Raw genomic sequence first — 13,167 nt, forward strand, 5'->3', positions numbered from 1 at the left:
TGCTTATTTGCCATCTGTACACATTCTCTGGTGAAGTTTCAGTTCAGACCTTTAACCCATTTTTTTGTTTAAGAGGTGGAGTCTTACTATGTTGTCCAGGTTGGATTCAAACTTCTGGGCTCAAGTGATCCTCCCACCTCAGCCTCCCAGGTAGCTGGGATTACAAGTGTACATACTCCACTGTGCCCAACTTCGCCCACATTTTTTTTTTTTTTTTAGACATAGTCTTGCTCTGTTGTCCAGGCTGGAGTGCTGTGGCGCGATCTCAGCTCACTGCAAGCTCCGCCTCCCGGGTTGACGCCATTCTCCTGCCTCAGCCTCCCAAGTAACTGGGACTACAGGCGCCCACCACCACACTCAGCTAATTTTTTGTAGTTTTAGTAGACACAGGTTTCACCGTGTTCTCCAGGATGGTCTCAATCTCCTGACCTCATGATCCGCCCACCTCGGCCTCCCAAAGTGCTGGGATTAGAGGCGTGAGCCACCGTGCCAGGCCTGCCCACTTTTTAAATGGATTTAAGAGTTCTTTGTATATTTTGGATACAAGTCCTTTATCAGATATATGTTTTGCAAATATTTTCTCCAAGTCTGTGGTTTGTCTTTTGATTTTCTTAACAATGTCTTTTGCAGAGCAGAAAATTTTAATTTTAATAAAGTCCAATTTATCAATTTTTTTCATTCATCATGCTTTCGGTTTATATCTAAAAACTCATCACCAAATGTGAAGTCATCTAGATTTTCTTCTGTGTTTCCTTCCAGAATTTTTATAGTTTTGCATTTTACATCTAGATTTATAAACCATTTTGAGTTAATTTTATGAAATGTGCAAGGTCTGTGTCTAAGCTCATTTCTTAGCATATGTTCCAAATGTTGAACGTTTGTTGAAAAGACCATCCTTTCTCCATTGAATTGCCTTTGCTCCTTTATCAAATATTAACTGGTTGTATTTGTGTCGATCAATTTCTGGGCTCTCTATTCTGTTCCTTTGATCTATGTGTCTGTTCTTTCACCAACACCATACTGTCTTGATTACGTAGCTTTAAAGTAAGTCTTGAAATTGGGTAAAGTGCGTCCTCTAACTTTACTTCTTCTTCCACATTGTATTGGAATCTGCATCCTTGCCTTTTCATATAAACTTTAGAATCAGTTTGTCAATATCTATAAAATAGTTTGCTGGGATTTTGATTGGGATTTCATTGAGTCTACAGATCAAGTTGGGAAGAATTGACATTTTAATAATATCGAGTTTTCCAATCCATGAACATGAACTATCTCTTCATTTATTTAGGTCTTCTTTGATTTATTTCATCAGAGTTTTATAGTTTTCCCCATAAAGATCCTGTATATATTTTGTTAGATTTATATCTAAGTATTTTACTTTTGTGGTGCTTCATTTTGATAAATGCTATCATTTAAAAAATCCCAATTCCAATTGTTTATTGCCGGTATAAAGGAAAGCAACTGGCTTTTATAAGTTAACCTTATATCCTGAGAAGTACTGTTAATTCCTGGAGGTTTTTGTTCGATTGGTCGGTTCTTTGGAATTTTACATATAAGCAATCATGTCAACAACGACAGTTGTATTTCTTCCTTCCCCATCTATGTATCTTTCGTTTCCCTTTCTTGTCTTATTGCACCAGCTAGGACTTCCAATATGATGTTGAATAGGAGTGGTGAGAGAGAACATCTTTCCCTTGTTCTCAATCTTGGGTAAATGTCCAGTTACTCACCATCAAGTCTGATGCTAGCTTTAGTTTAGTTTTACTTTTTTATCTTCTGGAAATTTTATTCTGCTCGTTGCTTATTTCCATGTGACTACTGCCCTTTCAAACTTGTAATTGTGCTATAATGCATTTTATTCTTTATTCTTTCTCTTATTTACTTATTTATTTTTATTTTACCTATTTCTGTTTTTTATTTTTTAATTTTTCATCTTTTTGTTTTTTTATATTTATTTTTATTTCTTTTTGATTTTTTGTAGAGATGGGGGTCTCACTATACTGGTCAGGCTCATCTCAAACTGCTGGCCTCAAGTGATCTTCCCGCATCAGCCTCCCAAAATGTTGAGATTACAGGCCTAAGCCACTACACTCTGCTTATGATGCATTTTAATATAATAGCTGGAAGAGTTAGTACCCTTTTCATTACTCTTTATTCAGAACTTTTCTAATTCATCCGCTCAAGTTTATTTTTCAGTTGAGCAATAGTATCATTTTGTCAATTAAAAACTTTGAGCCAGGAGCAGTGGCTCACACCTGTAATCCTGGAAATTTGGGAGGCCAAGGTGGGTGGATTGCTTGAGCCTAGGAGTTAAAGACCAGCCTGGGCAACATGGCAAACCCCATCTCTCAAAAATACAAAAAAAAAAACCTAGCAGGGCATGGTGGAGCCTGCCTGTAGTCCCAGTTACTCAGGAGGCTGAGGTGGGAGGATTACTTGAGCCCCAGAGGTTGAGACTGCAGTGAGCCATCATCATGTCACCGCGCTCCAGTCTGGGCGACAGAATGAAACTGTCTCAAAAAAAAAAAAAAATTGGACGGTATAATAATTAATTTAGAAAGAATTGTCATCTTCACAATAGCAAGTCTCCCTATCCAAGGCAATATGTATTTTTTAACAGACTTTACTGTTTAGAGCAGTTTTAGGTTCACAACAAAATTAAATGCAAGGTGCAGAGATTTCCCATCTACCCTTTGCCCCACACCTGCATAACTCCCCCTGTTATCAATATCCCCAACCAGAGTGGTACATTTGTTACAACTGATGAACTTAAGCTGTGGGATTTTTGTAGATTTCTTTATCAAATTGAGGAAGTTCTCCTCCATTCCTAGTTTGCTGAGCATTTTTATCCTGAGTAGGTATTGGGTTTTGTTAAATGCTTTTTTTACGTCAGCTGATACGATTGTATGATTTTTTTTCTTCTTTAGCTTGTTGATGTGGTGGATTACATTGAATGGTTTTTATTGTGGAACCAGCTTAGAAACCTGAAATAAATCCCACTTGATCATGCTGTATAATTCTTTTTAGACAGTGTTGGATTTGATGTGCTAATATTTTGTTGAGAATTTTTGCATCCAGGTTCATAAGCAATGTTGGTCTGTGTTTTCCTTTTTTGCAATGTCTTTATCTCTTGGTATTAGGGTGATATTGGCCTCATAAAACAAGTTAGGAAGTGTTTCCTCAGCTAGCCAGCTTTGAGGGTAAGGATTTATCAAGCAGACGTAGCTCAGGCTGAGAGACACATGAAGTTCATCTCCTGTAACAGCATCTGGGACAGTATGGCTCAGTAATTAACAATGGGAATTCTACAGACATCAAACCTCAGTTCCCATCCCAGCCGTGTCATGCCATCTGCATGATCTTGGATCAGTTAACTGTCAATTCAACAAATAATTATTGAACATGTGCCAGGCACTGTGAATAAAAAGCACAGAAATCTCTGCCCTCTTGGAGCCTACATCCTTTTTTTAAGCTTACATTTTAAAACTTTCTGTGCTTCATTTTTCTGCATGTATAAAATAAAAATGACAATAGCAGCTACATCATAGGACTGTTGTGAATGTTATATAAATTAATAAATGTAGAACATTCTATATGAGTGTTGTATGTTATTACTATTAATATTACTATTGTGTACTGGGAGTTAATATTATTATCTATTGACTGAGTTCTGTAGTTATAGTCTAGGAGACTCCCAGGCCATCCTCCCTGCTCCTACTCTGTGCTCCTGTTATTTCCGTCTCTCTGCTTCTTCAGTTGGCGTTTTTTATCTTTGGGGTCACCAGCCTATTATATGAAACTTCTTCTCTGGCCTAGATTTATCTTGCCTAGGAGATAGTTGGGTGGCTATCTTTCTGCTGCTTTTGAAAACCACCAAAACTTTAACAGGCATTGTGGCTCATTCCCATAATCCCAGCATTTTAAGAGGCTATGGCAGAAGGATTGTTCGAGGGCAAGAGTTCGAGACCAGCCTGGGCAACATAGTTTTTTGGTAGAAACCCCCATCTCAAAAAAGAGAGACACACAGAGAGAGAGAGAGAGAGAGAGAGAGAGAGAGAGAGAGAAGGAAGGAAGAAAGGAAGGTAGGAAGGAAGGAAGGAAGGAAGGTAGGAAGGAAGGAAGGGAGGGAGGAAGGAGGGAAGGGAAAGAAAGAGACTGGGCGCAGTGGCTCACGCCTGTAATCCCAGCACTTTGGGAGGCTGAGGCGGGCGGATCACGAGGTCAGGAGATCAAGACCATCCTGGCAAACACGGTGAAACCCCGTCTCTACTAAAAATACAAAAAAAATTAGCCAGGAGTGGTGGTGGGTGCCTGTAGTCCCAGCTACTGGGGAGGTTGAGGCAGGAGAGTGGCGTGAACCCGGGAGGCGGAGCTTGCAGCGAGCCGAGATCACGCCACTGCACTCCAGCCTGGGCAACAGAGCAAGACTCCATCTAGAAAGAAAAGAAAAGAAAAGAAAAAAGAAGGAGGAGTAGGAGTAGGAGGAAGAAGAAGAAGAAGGAGAAGGAGAAGACAACAAAAAACCCCTGATAATTGTAATACCAGCAGCCTGGCAGACCGGCTGCATTGGCATCACCCTGGACTAGTTAGAAATGCCATAAAAGCTTGACCCATCCCCAGATCAGGAAGACAGATTTAAGCATTAGCCTCCTGTCTCCTTGCCAGTCTACTTGCAGTAAAGCTTTTTAAAAAATAACTGAGCACAGTGGCTCATGCCTGTAATCCCAGCACTTTAGGAGGCTGAGACTGGAGGATCACTTGAGCCCAGGAGTTCAAGACCAGCCTGGGCAACATAGTGAGAACCCATCTCTATAAAAATTAGCCAGGCATTGGTGGCACACACTTGTAGTACCAGCTCCCCTCCCAATGAGGTTGAGGAGGTCGGATTCCTTGAGCCTGGGAAGTCGGGGCTGCAGTGAACAATGCTTGCACCACGGAACTCTAGCCTGGATGACAGAGTGAGACCCTGTCTCTAAAAAAAAAAAAAAAGGAAAAGAAAAATACCCAAATTTTTGCATTTTTTAAAGGGAAGGGGATAAGAAGCATAAGCCACCAATAGTACAGGTCTTTGCCTATGTGCTTTCTGAAGGTTGTGGAGTCTTAGCCTGGCCTAGGTTAAAGTGGCAGGGGGCGCTGTATTTTTTCTAGCCATCACTGAAAATCAGGCTGTGTCAAGCCCCACATAGGAAAACTCAGTATTCCATTGCTTAGCAAGACCCGGAGGAAATGGGAAAGAAAATTCACTCCCTAAGGATAAGGGTCCTACTGCTCTGCCAGGAATCCAGAGCTCTTCAGCTTTACTCTGCCCACAAAGGCCCCCAAAGCAACACCTACTCAGCCCAACAAAAGCATTACACTACCCAGAGAACAAGCTATGTAAAGATAGGTGATTATAAATTAAGTCTCATCACTATCTTCGGCTTGGAACCATTGAATGCAATAGCCACACTTGAAAGGAACCATTGTCCCAGGTTTCATTATCAGTCTAGCTGGCATCTCCTCCACCGCTAATCCTCACTCATCCAATTCCTCTTCACTGCTCCTCAGGTTCACTTCTTGGTTCTGAATCAAAACAGCTCTTACTCTCTGAAGTCTCCGATACCTGAAATCAATGATGTTAGCCCTCCCTGGCCTGCTCCACATTTCTCTTTTTTTTTTCTAGAAGACAGCCCAACACTAATGTTTAGAGGAAACTTCTTTTTACTCTCTGATTGTATTGCCTTCTCCCACTCTCCAGCATTTAGACCTTTCATGGCAACCCTTTCTTTACCTCCTATGCTGGTTTCTCTTCAGCATCCTACTTTTATAATTGAATGCATAATTATAATTGTCTCAACCACTGTTTGGAAAGAAAGCTCTGTGGAGCTGCTTGACCTCAGACACCTGGGTAAGTCACCTGGGGTTCTGGCTGATCCCCACCAGGTCAGCACCGTGGCCCCCCCTGCAGTCTGCCCAGTGCTCTGCATTTGCAGGGACACAGCCTGAGAATAATTGTCAGCAACCCAGGCTCCCTTCATTGCCGAGAGCCTCAGCAGTGTGACAGGAGGGGAGATAGGGCAAGAGGATGTGCAGACTTGGGAAAGCGGTGGCTTTAGTGAGTGCGCTGAAGTCCCAGTTCCCCTCCGGCACTGGATCTCTGGACACCCCCACCCTGCACTGTGTGTCTGACTTTCTTTAGGGATGGAACTGAAAAGACAGGCTCTGGAATCCAACAGAGTTAAATTCTCTGGGTGTTGGAGGAAGCTGGGTCTGAGAATGGAATGCTTCTTCTTTTTCTTGAAAAAATGAGAATCTATTTTAAAACAACTGACAAAAAGATCAATCAAATTATCTAACGTGATTGTCCAAAGGTGCTAATCTTTTTTTTTGTTTTGAGATGAATCTCTGTCCTCTAGGCTGGAGTGCAGTAGCGAAATCTCAGCTCACTGCAACCTCCGCCTCCCGGGTTCAAGCGATTCTTCTGCCTCAGCCTCCTGAGTAGCTGGGACTACAGGCATGCACCACCACACCTGGTTAATTGTTTTGTATTTTTAGCAGAGACGGGGTTTTACCATGTTGGCCAGGCTGGTCTTGAACTCCTGACCTCAAGTGATCCACCCGCCTCAGCCTCCCAAAGTGCTGGGATTACAGGCATGAGCCACTGTGCCCGCCCCAAAGTTGCTAATCTTAGTAACTCAGAATAACAATTATGTTGGATCAGTAGTAAATAATGCTAATTTTCACTTGAGCCCAAGAGTTTGAGACCAGCCTGAGCAACCTAGGGAGACCCATCTCTACACAAAATACAAAAAAAAAAAAAAAAAAAAAAAAAAAAGCCAAGAAAAAACAACAACAATAACAAAAAACTAAAAACAAAAAATCAGCTGAGAGTGTTGGTGCACACCTATAGTACCAGCTACTTGGGAGGCTAAGGTAGGAGAATCACTAGAGCCCGGGAGGTCAAGGCTGCAGTGAGCTGGGATGGCATCACTGCACTCCAGCCTGGGTGACAGAATGAGACCTTGTCTCAAAATAATAACAATAATAATAATAATAATTTTATTTCTGGAATTTTCTTTTCTTCTTTTTTTTTTTTTTTTTTTTTTGAGACAGAGTCTTGCTCTGTCGCCCAGGCTGGAATGCAATGGTGCAATCTTGGCTCACTGCAACCTCCGCCTCCTGGACTCAAGCTATTCTCCTGCCTCAGCCTCCAGAGTAGCTGGGATTACAGGCGTCCACCACCATGCCTGGCTAATTTTCATATTTTTAGTAGAGATGGGGTTTCACCATGTTGGCCAGGCTGGTCTCGAACTCCCGACCTCATGATCCGCCCACCTCGGCCTCCCAAAGTGCTGGGACTACAGGCATGAGCCACCATGCCTGGCCCTTCTTTTCTTTTAATTTGTGGTAAAATATACATAACATAAAACTTGCCTCTTTAACCATTTTTTACAGGTACAATTCATTGCTATTAAGTGCATTCACAATGTTGTACAACCATCACCACCATCCATCTCCAGAAGTGTTTCATCATTCCAAGCAGACACTCTGTACCCCTTGAACAGTAACTCCCCAACTCTTCCTCCACTCAGCCCTTCGTAAACTCTATTCTACTCTCTGTCTATGTGAATTTGCCTATTCTAGGTACCACATATGCATGAAACCATACAATATGTGTCCTTTTGTGTGAGGCTTATTTCACTTTGCATGATGTTCATGAGAATAGATTTCTTATGCATGCTTTCTCTTCCCTCCTTCTTATCACCCTTACCTCAGTGAAAAATGAAAGCTTGGCTGGGCACAGTGGCTCACATCTGTAATCCCAGCACTTTTGGAGGCCGAGGTGGGCAGATCACGAGGTCAAGAGATCGAGACCATCCTGGCCAACTTGGTGAAACCCCGTCTCTACTAAAAATACAAAACATAGCTGGGCATGATGGCGCACGCCTGTAGTCCCAGCTACTTGGGAGGCTGAGGCAGGAGAATCGCTTGAACCCAGGAGGCGTAGGTTGCAGTGAGCCAAGATTGTGCCACTGCACTCCAGCCTGGCAAAAGAGCGAGACTCCATCTGAAAAAAAGAAAGAAAGAAAGAAAGAAAGAAAGAAAGAAAGAAAGAAAGAAAGAAAGAAAGAAAGAAAGCAAGCAAGCAAGCAAGCTGCTTTTGAAGCTATTGGTAGAGCCTTGGGCAATAATGAAGATGTCAGTCTATGAAGATGAAGGCCAAAGGTAAAACAAGTGTGCAAAGGTGTCGGTCTATGAAGAACAGACTCCCTTAGAGTTTACATATCTATCTGTTTTTTTGTTTTGTTTTGTTTTGTTTTGTTTTTTTGAGGCAGGGTCTTGCTCTGTTACACAGGCTAGAGTGCAATGGCATGATCTTGGCTTACCGCAACCTCAACCTTCTGGGCTCAAGCGATCCTCCTGCTTTAGCCTACTTAGCTGGGATTACAGGCATGTACCACCACACCAGGCTAATATTTTGATTTTTAGTAAAGATGAGGTCTCACTATGTTGCACAGGTTGGTCTCAAACTCCTGAACTCAAGCAATCCTCTCTCACCTGAAGTGCTGGGATTACAGGCACGAGCCATCACATCCAGCCAGAGTTTACGTATCATGAGTTCTGGCAGAGCCCCACATGAGAGAGAAGGCATGGCAAGAGAAATTAATCAGCTCACAGAGATACCAAGCAACTCAAACAAGAAATGGCAGCTTGTCTCTCTCCCCATGTTTCTTCTGGCCAAACCTGGGCTGGAGTTGCCCCAAGCATCACAGCAGGGGAATTCCCACAAGGGAGGGCCCAAGCCATCCTAAGATGGGGCTGGTAGGGATTCCAAAGAAAGAAGCACTAAACGCCAGGATGATGAGTCCAACGCATCTATTAGGGGAAACATATACAGAGTGGCCTGCAGCAATGCTTGCGGTGGACAGTGAGAGAAAAGGGAAGGTCTACCTAGGTATGTCCACATCGAGGGTGTCAGGATATGGAGTCTATATGAGGAATTTGGCTCAGGGCTGGGGCCGGTTTCTTTCAGTGTTTTGGGCAACAACTTAGATACCTTTATTAGTGCCCGGGAATGTTCAAGGCCCCAGGCTGGGTTCAAGCCTGCTGGGGAAAACCTGTAGCTGGCTGGATCACAGAGTGGTCAAGGCACTCTGTTATTTTTGGTCTGGACACAGAAAGAAAGTGGGGGTAACTAGGGGACACAGCACCTCAGATGCTTGGATTTCTCTGAACTGAAGAGTAAGACGCCTTGAGCTCTGATCTGGTTAGTGAGGCAATAAAGAGTTAGCGGCAAAACAGAGGAATTAAGGTCCTAGAGTGAGTCCTGCCTCCTAGTTCTTTCTCTCCCAATCCAGTCTCATTAAAGCTGTAATCTTAAAAACTCATGGAGTAGGAAACAAAGGGAGAAATTTGAAGTGGGAAGACGGAGCATGTGGGAGGGGAAGGCAGAAAAAGAAAGCATGGGAAACTCCCTCTTCTCGACTTCTGGCTTCTTCTGTCCTGCCCATCCAGGGACAGTGGAAAGATACCGTTGTCAAGTGTGTGGAGGGGAGGACATTGCCTAGAAAAACTGAGATTTAGGCCAAACTCTGCTGCTTCTTTTTGCTGTGAAACCTCAGCTTTCTATGAATAGACTAACCCTAGTTCATCTTTTTATTTTCATCAAAGGGAATTGTGTTCATTTGCTATACAGCTGCCTAACAAAGTACTACAAACTGAGGGACTCAGACTACATACATTTATATTGCCTCACAGTTCTGGGGGCTAGAAGCCTGAGATCCAGATGTTGGCAGGGCCATGCTTCCTCTGAAGGCACCAGGGAAGGATCTGCTCCAGGCCTTTCTACTAGCTTCTGGTAGTTCCTTGGCTTGCGTCAGCATAACTGAAATCCTCACGTGGTGTTCTCCCTCTGTGTGTGTGTGTGTGTGTGCGCACATGCGCGTGTGTATCTCTTCACTGTGTCTCTCCATTCTTTTCCTAAGGACACCAATTTTATTACTCCATTTTCATGCTCCTGATAAAGACATACCTGAGACTGGGTTATTTATAAAGATAAAGAGGCTTAATGGACTCACAGTTCCACATGGCTGGGGAAGCTTCCCAATCACGGCAGAAGGCAAAAGGCACGTCTTACATGGCTGCAGACAAGAAAGAATGAGAGCCAAGTGGAAGGGGAAACCCCTTATAAAACCATCAGATCTCATGAGACTTATTCCCTACCATGGGAACAGTATGGGGAATACTGCCCACATGATTCAATTATCTCTCACTAGGTCCCTCCCACAAGCACATGGGAATTATGGGAGCTACAATTCAAAATGAGATTTGAGTGGGGACACAGCCAAACCGTATCAGCAGTCATGTTGGATTAGGTCCCATCCTATGCCAGTATGCCCTCATCTTAACTAATTACACCTGCAATGACCCTAGCTCCAAACACAGTCACATTATGAAGTACTAGGAAGTGAGGACTTCGACATGTGAATTTTGGGAAGACACAATTTAACCCATAACAGAAATGATTCCATTGTTTTAATTAGCACCTCTCTTACAGTAACCCCTTAGCACTGAGGCCCGGAGAGAGATTGCCAGGCCCCTTCTAAACCACATCCCCAAGAACCAAGCATCTTCTGTTCTCTTCTTTCCTGCCTGGCCCCAAAGATGAGGTCCTACCCTGCTTCCAAGGCAAGGACTGTAGAGTGAGTGCCCAGCAAGGCAATAATTCTCCTGGTTCTCACCAACATGCCATTTATCCTTTCATCCTCACCACAAGCACTTATTTTGGGGCCACTCCATGGGGCAGACATGGGGTCAACACCACTTTCTACCATCATCATGTTCTTGGTAGTGCTTTTAGATTTCAGTTTAGATTCATCCTCTCTTTCCCTGAAAGTTCTAGGCCTCAGGGTGAGGAGAAGACCAGGAGCTGTTCAGAGTCCATCTGACAAACACAGTCTTCAAGTTACTTGCTGCCTCCTGGAGACACCTGACTATAGGACCAGGATGTGTGGGGTAGAGGAAGAGGCCAGAGCACTGGGTATGCATGCCAGCAAGGCTTCTGTTGGGCAGCCCAAGGCAGCATTTGGCCTCTAGCATTTGACCTAGAGGGAAGAAACCTCTAAAAGGGGGCAAAGGCTCTGATAATGAGGATAGGGTTGAGACAAAGGACTATGAAAGTAAATTCCCTTCTTAAAAAGCACTCCTAGGACTTCTGAAATTTCTCAGATATTGTCATCTCTGTCTTAACCCAAGAACAAGATTAGAGTAGACTGGACTCCCTCTAATCTCTAAATTGTAGGATCAGAAATTTTCTTGGAAGACAAAGGACAAACAAGTTGGGTAAAAGGGAAAAAAATTACCCAAGGTGCTGAATAAAAGTTTCCGTAGGAGGAACATAGAGAATTGCCACAGTGACTTGAAGCAATGACTCATCCAGCCTGATGGAAAAAACAAAGATGGGTGAGCAAGAGGCCTTGTGGGATAAGAAAAAATGGGCATATGTGGTGAATATTATGAAACGAAGAGGTCTTTGGCAATACCCCAGGCCGCTGTGTGGGGCGGGGGGTGGGGGGAAGGCGGGGGATGGTCTCTAAGAGACTTCCAAAAACAATGACTCATGTATAGTTTAACTGGTAGAAGGACTATGAACTTGAATTTAGGAGTCAAATAAAGTGGGTTGGAATCCTGACCTCCTGAGCCTCAGTTTTATTGTCTTTATAACGGAAACATGTCTTCTATGAGATAATTATAGTAATTTCGTGAGATAATATGATAATATATATAAAATATCTAGTAATGTGCCTGTCCCATTGTAGAGATTGAATAAATGGTAGTTTTTATAATTTACTGAAGCACCAATAGAAAGCAACAAGAGAATTCTTAGCTATCAAAAATCACAAGCATAGAGTTTACATAGCTACACTGAAATAGTGCACAGCAAAACAAGGCTAAGCAAAAAACTCAATAGCAAAAAGTCTTTTGCTGCTTTTCTAGGCTGCTGTTTTACGGTCACATGGGATTCACTCCTATTCATTCTTCTCACTTAGGTGAATTCTATCTGGAGGCTAGAACAGTATAAACATCAATCACGCTGTCACTGAAGAGAAGCAATTTGCTGTCCTTCCAGGGTGCACTCTGGATTGTTTTGGCCAGTAGACAGAACTGGTGGGACCAAGGCGTGCAGTGTAGCAGTGACACTATTCCCCGAATGCGTGATTAAAACTGAGCTTTTGGGTTTTTCTCTAGCATTATACAATCAGCACTCCCTCCTTCTTCCCCTGTGGAGAATTGACCCTGAGAAACGCCCTCCTTCTCTTTGGAGACTGGGGTGGGAGGGAGGTGAGGGCCTCTGTAAGCACCCAAGCAGTTCAGGGCCACCTTGTTGGGGAAAAGTTCATCAGTGCCACCTACTTTCTAACCAATTACAATATTTTCTGTGAGCATTTATTACACTCCCACTACGTTCTGACTCCTTTTCTCTCTCTTGCATTTCCTGGTCCCAGAAAGTTCTCACATTGATATGAGATGCAGACTGAAAATCTTTGAGGAAAATTATGTATTAAGGTGGAATATATTTTTGTGCGGTGCTGTTTAGTTATAATTTGTTTATTTTCAGTTTAGGGGAAGAGACAAAGCCATTTAACAACATGGAGAAGGCATAAGCAAGAAATAAGATGAATGGGAGGAAAACAGAAAGAAGAAGGGAAGTGAATGACTAGTGGAGTCTGTGTACCTGTAAACATTAGGGTAATTGAACAGATTTTCCCGTTTGTCTGTCCTGGCTAGGAAGATGTAAATGGTCTCATATCTTAGGGAACAGCAAGCTAGAAATCTAACTTCCTTGAAATTCCAAGAGTAGCAACCCCCAGGAAGAGAATCCATTCTAATCTTTCCAGGGGAACTCAAATACCAAGATGGAAATGTTTAAAGTTATAGTTAAAATGAATGAACATCCTTGTGTTGGCTCCTGAATCTAGGGATCCAGAGTTCAGAAGAGACATTCCTCTTAATCACCTTGTCCTGGCTCCAAGGGCCAGATGGGAGGGGAAAGTTTATGTTTGTTTGGCTATCATGGTGAAAGAGGTGGAGAACCACAGCTTCAAGTGGAGCTTGGTCTGGAGGAGAGGTCTGGGCTGGGGAGATTGTAGTGAGTAGACAACGTACGTATGTGCAGACCTCTTCTGT

Source organism: Macaca mulatta, chromosome 3 (genome assembly GCF_049350105.2).
Source record: "Macaca mulatta isolate MMU2019108-1 chromosome 3, T2T-MMU8v2.0, whole genome shotgun sequence".
NCBI classification, from domain to species: Eukaryota; Metazoa; Chordata; class Mammalia; order Primates; family Cercopithecidae; genus Macaca; species Macaca mulatta.